We start from the raw sequence: 6,000 nt of genomic DNA, 5'->3' as shown, positions 1-6,000 counted from the left end.
TTATGAAAAAGTAGTTCACAAAAACTTTTCTCCTAGCCTGTCCACCTGTTGCTCAATTCTCATCCCCCCCCGCCCAATGGTTTCTTCTCCATCTTACGAGGGAACTCAAGTCAAGCCAGATGTGTTATCATTTCCTCCTTTCTTTTTTTTTTTTTTAACAGAAAAGGTAGAATGCTATTTTTCTCTGGGAACATCTGGAAAGTAATTTCATATCAATACTTCAAGAGCCTCTTGGAGTTCTCTTGTGGCCTAGGAGGTTAAGGATCTGGCTTTGTCACAGCAGTGGCTTGGACACTGCTATGGTGCAGGTTTGATCCCTGGTCCTGGGAATTTCCACACACCGAGGGAGGGTGCAGCCAAAAAAAGAAAAAAAAAAAAAAAGGTTTTAAATACTTAAAGAGCTTCCTTATTTTTTAACATTGGCATAATAGTCCATTACAGGGATAGACCAATGTGTATGTGAAAAATGACTTCTTGATGGCACTTAAATTGCTTTCTTTTTTTAATTTATTTTTATTTATTTATTTTTAATTGCTTTCTACTTGGTGCTCTGCGTACGGGTGCTCCTGTGAGTAACGCTGTCTGTGCCGTTTTGCACCTGCATGAACATAACCACGCGAGACATTCCTAGGAGCAAAATTACTGAGGCAAAAAATAGGCATTTATCACTTTGAGGCGCACTGTGAAGTGACCCTCCATGAGGCTGCTGACACTGACACGCACACCTGTAACGCGTGAGCCCTCCTGTTTCCCCACAGCCTTACCGCAGCGGATGGTCACACATCCTCATTGTTTGCCTGTCTGATGGGTTAAAAAAAGGATATTTCAGTATACTTTGATTGGCTTGTCTTTCTCCTGACTTTGAACTTGTATACCTTTCCCTGGATTTAAGATCCTGCGTGGTTCCTCTCCTGTCACTGTTCATATCCTTTGTGGTCGAGCAGAGGCGTAAAGGAAAGATCAGGTCTCCTCAGGGCGTGTAGGTTCACGTCTGTCCACGGCATCCAACAAGTTAGCAATTCTTCCGGGAGGCATAAGAAGATGGATGGACAGATGGACAGACAGATGACTGGAAGATTTCTGTCCTTGACCAAAGGGACGCACAGTGTTGACATGCCCGAGGCATCATCATACACATTCGTTCACGCATACCTGTGATATTAATTGAGTGCCTTCTAAATGCAAAGCATATCCTATGAATGAAAGAAAGATGAGAGAGCAGAGGAATTAGAGGTACAGCTCAAAACCCCATTATACTTGTAGCAGTCTCTCTACCAATGTTCCTCCATGGTTCTTTTTTTAATGAGTACTGACATGCAGTTATACCATCATTAGCCATAATTAAATCCCCATCTCACACTTTCGCATTTCCTTCACATGAAGCTACTCCAAAATGAGCTAATTATCCAGAATTTGAAAGGATGCTTCTGCATATGCAACTTCTACACTTTTAGCATTTTCCCCACCACCTAAAAATACAAAATTTCTGTCTGATTTACACTTTACCATTTCCCCAAGCCTTTTCTGACTTGAGAACTTTATGTGTGTCTATTTTTTTTTTTTTTTCTTTTTTAGGGCTGCACTCACGGCATATGGAAGATCCCAGGCTAGGGGTCAAATCGGAGCTGCAGCTGCCGCCCTACACCACAGCTACAGTAACGCAGGATCTGAGCCGCATCTGTGACCTACAGCACAGCTCACAGCAATGAGCAAGGCCAGGGATCGAACCCACATCCTCATGGGTACCAGTTGGGTTCTTTATCACTGAGCCATGACGGGAACTCCTCTATTTTCTTATTTAGTTTAGTTTCTTTGGTATAACTTAGATGACCTTCTAAGGACTTTCTACAGGTACCTAGCCAGTTCCGCCGACCCCCCAACCCCTCTGCCCCCGGCTCCTTGCTAGAAAAGGGCTATCAGTCTTGCTTATTTCAGAGCATTTCCAAGGAAAGCTCTCCCCTTCTATGTGTGTGATTTGGTCATCACAACAACTTCCCACCAAAATGATCTCCTTGACTGTCTTAACATAAAGTGATGCCGATTACCCCTAAATTTCTTCAGTTCCCAGAAATTATTCCTCCAGATTCCCACTGTAATTAACTTGTGACTTTGATTTTTTTCTTTTCCGTAGTGGAATTAACAGACTTGGATTTTTTTTCCCCCTGGTGGAAACAACTCTCGATTTCTTTCCAAATTCAGGCATGCAAAAAATAGCATGTGAATCGATTTCTTTTCCAACCCTCATCCCACCAGGCAGGAAGGAACTCAAGCCCTGTCGTGGTGGGCTCTCCTCCCCCTGCTTCCGCTCACCTCTTGCAGGACAGCAGGGTCCCAGCAGCTCAGGGAACATCCAGGTGTTAAAAGCCCACAGCCCTGTCCTGGGTCCATGCACTGCTCTGCTCCTTCCATGCCCTGCTTAGGGCAGGGGCCATGCTGGCAAAGCTGGGGACCACAGGGAGGGCGGGGTCCCTGCTGCCTGGGGACCACAGACCCCCCATCCTCTTTTGCTTGGAGGAAATACCTTCTCTTCTCTTGCTTCCTTTGGAAGCACTACCTCTCTCTTTACTGCTGTCACAGAAGAGTGAACATAGTTGGTGTGTTTTGTTTTCTTTTCTTCTTAGGGCCACACCCGCAGCATAGGGAAGTTCCCAGGCTGGGGTTGAATCGGAGCTGCAGCTGCTGGTCTACACCACAGCCACAGCAACATGGGATCTGAGCCACATCTGAGACCTACACCACAGCTCATGGCAACGCTGGATCCTTAACCCACTGAGCAAGGCCAGGGATCAAACCTGCATCCTCATGGATCCTAGTTGGGTTTGTTAACCGCTAAGCCACGAGCAGAACTCCCATAGTTGGTGTTTTGAAAATCTGAATAGCTCCAAGATATTTCCCTCATCCATTTATATATTCCTCAGACACCCAAGGGTGCGTGCTGTGAGAGGATGGGCACCCAGCAGTCCCTGCCCAGGGAGGTGCATTAGCTGGCAACAAGTGTGATGGTGCAAGGCCAATACCATGAAGGTGGGTAGGGGACCCACAGGGCAAGTCCACTCGGAGGGACCGGGCACAGGAAGCCTTCCAGGAAGAAATTATGCTGAACTGGGAGGGAGAGGGATAGGAAGGAGGTAGCCAGCTTGGCAGGGAGTGGACTAGATGGTTCCAGTAGGGTGTACTTCACAAGTGTCTTTCCAACCCTCCACTCAAATGTTTGTGGAATGAATCACAAGTTGCAGGATCTCAAATCTTGTGCCAAGAGGCCCTGAGAACATTTGAGATTAAGGACACCCCTCTTTTCTAGCCCAGTGATGCTTTTCAGGTGTTTTAAATACACAACAAGGGAGTTCCCCTTGTGGCTCAGCAGGTTACAAACCCAACTAGTATCCCAACTATATCCATGAGGATGAGGATTCGATCCCTGGCTTCACTCAGTGGGCTAAGGATTCGGTGCTGCTGGTGGGCTGTGGTGTAGAGATGTAGCTCAGATCCTATGCTGCTGAGACCATGGTGTAGGCTGGCAGTTGTAGGTCTGATTCGACCCCTGGCCTGGGAACTTCCATGTGCCGCAGGTGCAGCCCTAAAAAAGCAAAAAAAAGAAAAAAAGAAAAGCAATAGTTATTTCCTACTTAATGTTTTTTTAAATCTCCTTTAACTGCATTTGATGATACACTGGGTTAAAATTTGTCCTTAGAGCCATCTGTTTTAAGACTGAAAGATAACCTACCTTGAATGAGAATTTTTTTCCTGTTGGGTAAAGCTCCTATGAGATACAATATTTCTTTTATTATTTGTCTTATTTTTCTTTCATCTAAACCCTGAGAAAATTGGGAGTTCCCATCGTGGCTCAGTGGTTAATGAATCCGACTAGGAACCGTGAGGTTGCAGGTTCAATCCCTGGCCTTGCTCAGTGGGTCAAGGATCTGGTGTTGCTGTGAGCTGTGGTGTAGGTCACAGATGTGGCTTGGATCTGGCATTGCCGTGGCCGTGGTGTAGGCCGGCGGCTCCAGCTCTGATTAGACCCATAGCCTGAGAACCTCCATATGCCGTGGGTGTGGCCCTAGAAAAGGCAAAAAAATAAATAAAAATAAACCCTTGGAAAATTGGATCCAAACTGCATTGATTAACAGATGTTAGGATGATAGAGTTCATCTGGTTGGTTTGGTCGTGTTATGTGAATCCAATCTGACAGCATTTTTGTGATGGACCAACCGAGTCTTCTTTGTTGTCCTAAAACACAAGGAATTACAAAGGGTTGACTGGAGAATATGACACAATATATTGTCAATTAACCCACAACACTCTACAAAGTAACCTGGGAGAGTGGGGTGGGGAGAGGAGAGACAGATGTCCTCACAGCAAAATAAAGACAGAGCATTTGCAGGAAAACTGGAATCAGGAGTTCCCACTGTGGCACAATAGGCTTGCTGGAATCTCTGCAGTGTGAGGACACAGGTTTGATCCCCAGTCCAACACAGTGGATTTAAAAAGGATTCAGCATGGCCACAGCTGTGGCTTGTATCTGAACCCTAGCCTGGGAACTCCATAGGCCCAGGGTGGCCAAAAAATGGAAAAAATAAAACAAGGAAGTTCCTATTGTGGCTCAGCGGTAACAAGCCAAATTAGTATCCATGAGGTTGCAGGTTCGATCCCTGGCCTTCCTCAGTGGGTTAAGGATCTGGCATTGCAGTAAGGTACAGCATAGATCAAAGATGCGGCTCAGATCCTGTGTTGCTGTGGCTATGGTGGAGCTCCGATTTGACCCCTAGCCTAGGAATCTCCATATGCCACAGGTGCGGCCCTAAAAAGACAAAAAGACATACGAATGGTCAACAGGTGTATGAAACGATGCCCAGTGTCACCAGTCACCAGGGAAATGCAAATCAAAGCCTCCACAAGCTACTTCCCACCTGTTAGAGCTATTCTCAAAAAGACAAGAGTGAACAATGGGGGGTGAGGATGTCAAAAAAAGGGAACCCTGTACACTGTTGGTGGGAATGTAAATTGGTGCAGCCCCTATGGAAAAAAGAGTATGGAGTTTCCTCAAGAAATTAAAAATAGAATTATCAGGAAGGTGACTATCTACAAGCCAGGAAGAGAGCTCTGAGCAGGAACAGAATGGGCAGCATCCTATGTCCAGCTTCCAGAACAGTGAGAAAGAAGTTTCCATTGCTTAAGCCCCTGAGTCTGTGGACTTTGTTATGGCAGCCTGAGCAGACTCAGATGTAAGCTGTGAGCATCTCAATGGCCTTTAAAGCCAAAACCCAGATACACTCACAAGAGGGTGAGAAGGCTAGAGGTCGGGGAAACAAGGCCCGGGGTTCACCAGCGTTCATGTTACCGAATCATCTACAGTCAGCAACACTGATGCCATCTAGAAAGAAGACCAAGTATCGCAAGAGCCACTTTCGTCAACCCCATATTGCAATGTTTATTCACTTCTAGTTTGATGCTAATTTAATTAAGTGTCTGTAAATTTGAGGGTGACCTTTGTGTCCTGGTTTGCTCAGGCAGCTGTAAAAAAGCACCATAGACTGTGAGGCTTCCACAACAGAAATTTTCTCAGCGTTCTGGAGGCTGGGAGTCTTTAGAGTCAAGGTGTCCACAGGGCTGGTGTCCGGAGGCCTCGCTCCTCGGCTCGTGGATGGCGCCTCCTCCCCGGGTCTTCGCGTTCCCTCCCCTCGCTGTGTGTCTGTGTTCAGACCTCTTCGCAGGACACCAGTGTCATTTGATCAGGGTTTACCTCACTGGCTTCGCTGTAACTTCATCACCTCTTTAGAAACCTTATCTCCAAAGACAGTTGCATTCAGACGAGTGGGGTTTAGTTCTTCACTATGCGAATTTCAGAAGGACCCACCCCTCTAAAAAGAAACCTCATTTGAGGCACACAAAGAGCAAGGGTCATGTCTTTATTTGCCAACAAAGAGGTGATGAAGGGGCCAAGCAACGCACCCACTACAGTGACTAAAACTCACCCCCCTGTCTTAAGTGTCCTCATGGCTA

The 6,000-nt window shown here is 46.2% G+C and overlaps 1 long non-coding RNA gene across 1 annotated transcript in view; it reads right to left on the bottom strand.

The window, feature by feature from the left end:
- Window positions 1–875: 875 nt before the first annotated feature.
- Window positions 876–6,000, bottom strand: part of LOC102159417 (uncharacterized) — a 54,787-nt gene continuing 49,662 nt past the window's right edge. The window contains exon 4 of the long non-coding RNA XR_002336732.2: window positions 876–1,193. This is a non-coding gene — a long non-coding RNA (uncharacterized LOC102159417). The remainder of the gene's footprint in view (window positions 1,194–6,000) is intronic.

This window comes from Sus scrofa, chromosome 11, assembly GCF_054392235.1.
Source record: "Sus scrofa isolate SSC_HxYL_T2T_F1_AM1 chromosome 11, Sscrofa_HxYL_maternal_Yorkshire_Landrace_v2.0, whole genome shotgun sequence".
Classification (NCBI taxonomy): Eukaryota; Metazoa; Chordata; class Mammalia; order Artiodactyla; family Suidae; genus Sus; species Sus scrofa.
This window is presented reverse-complemented; position numbering and strand designations above follow the sequence as displayed.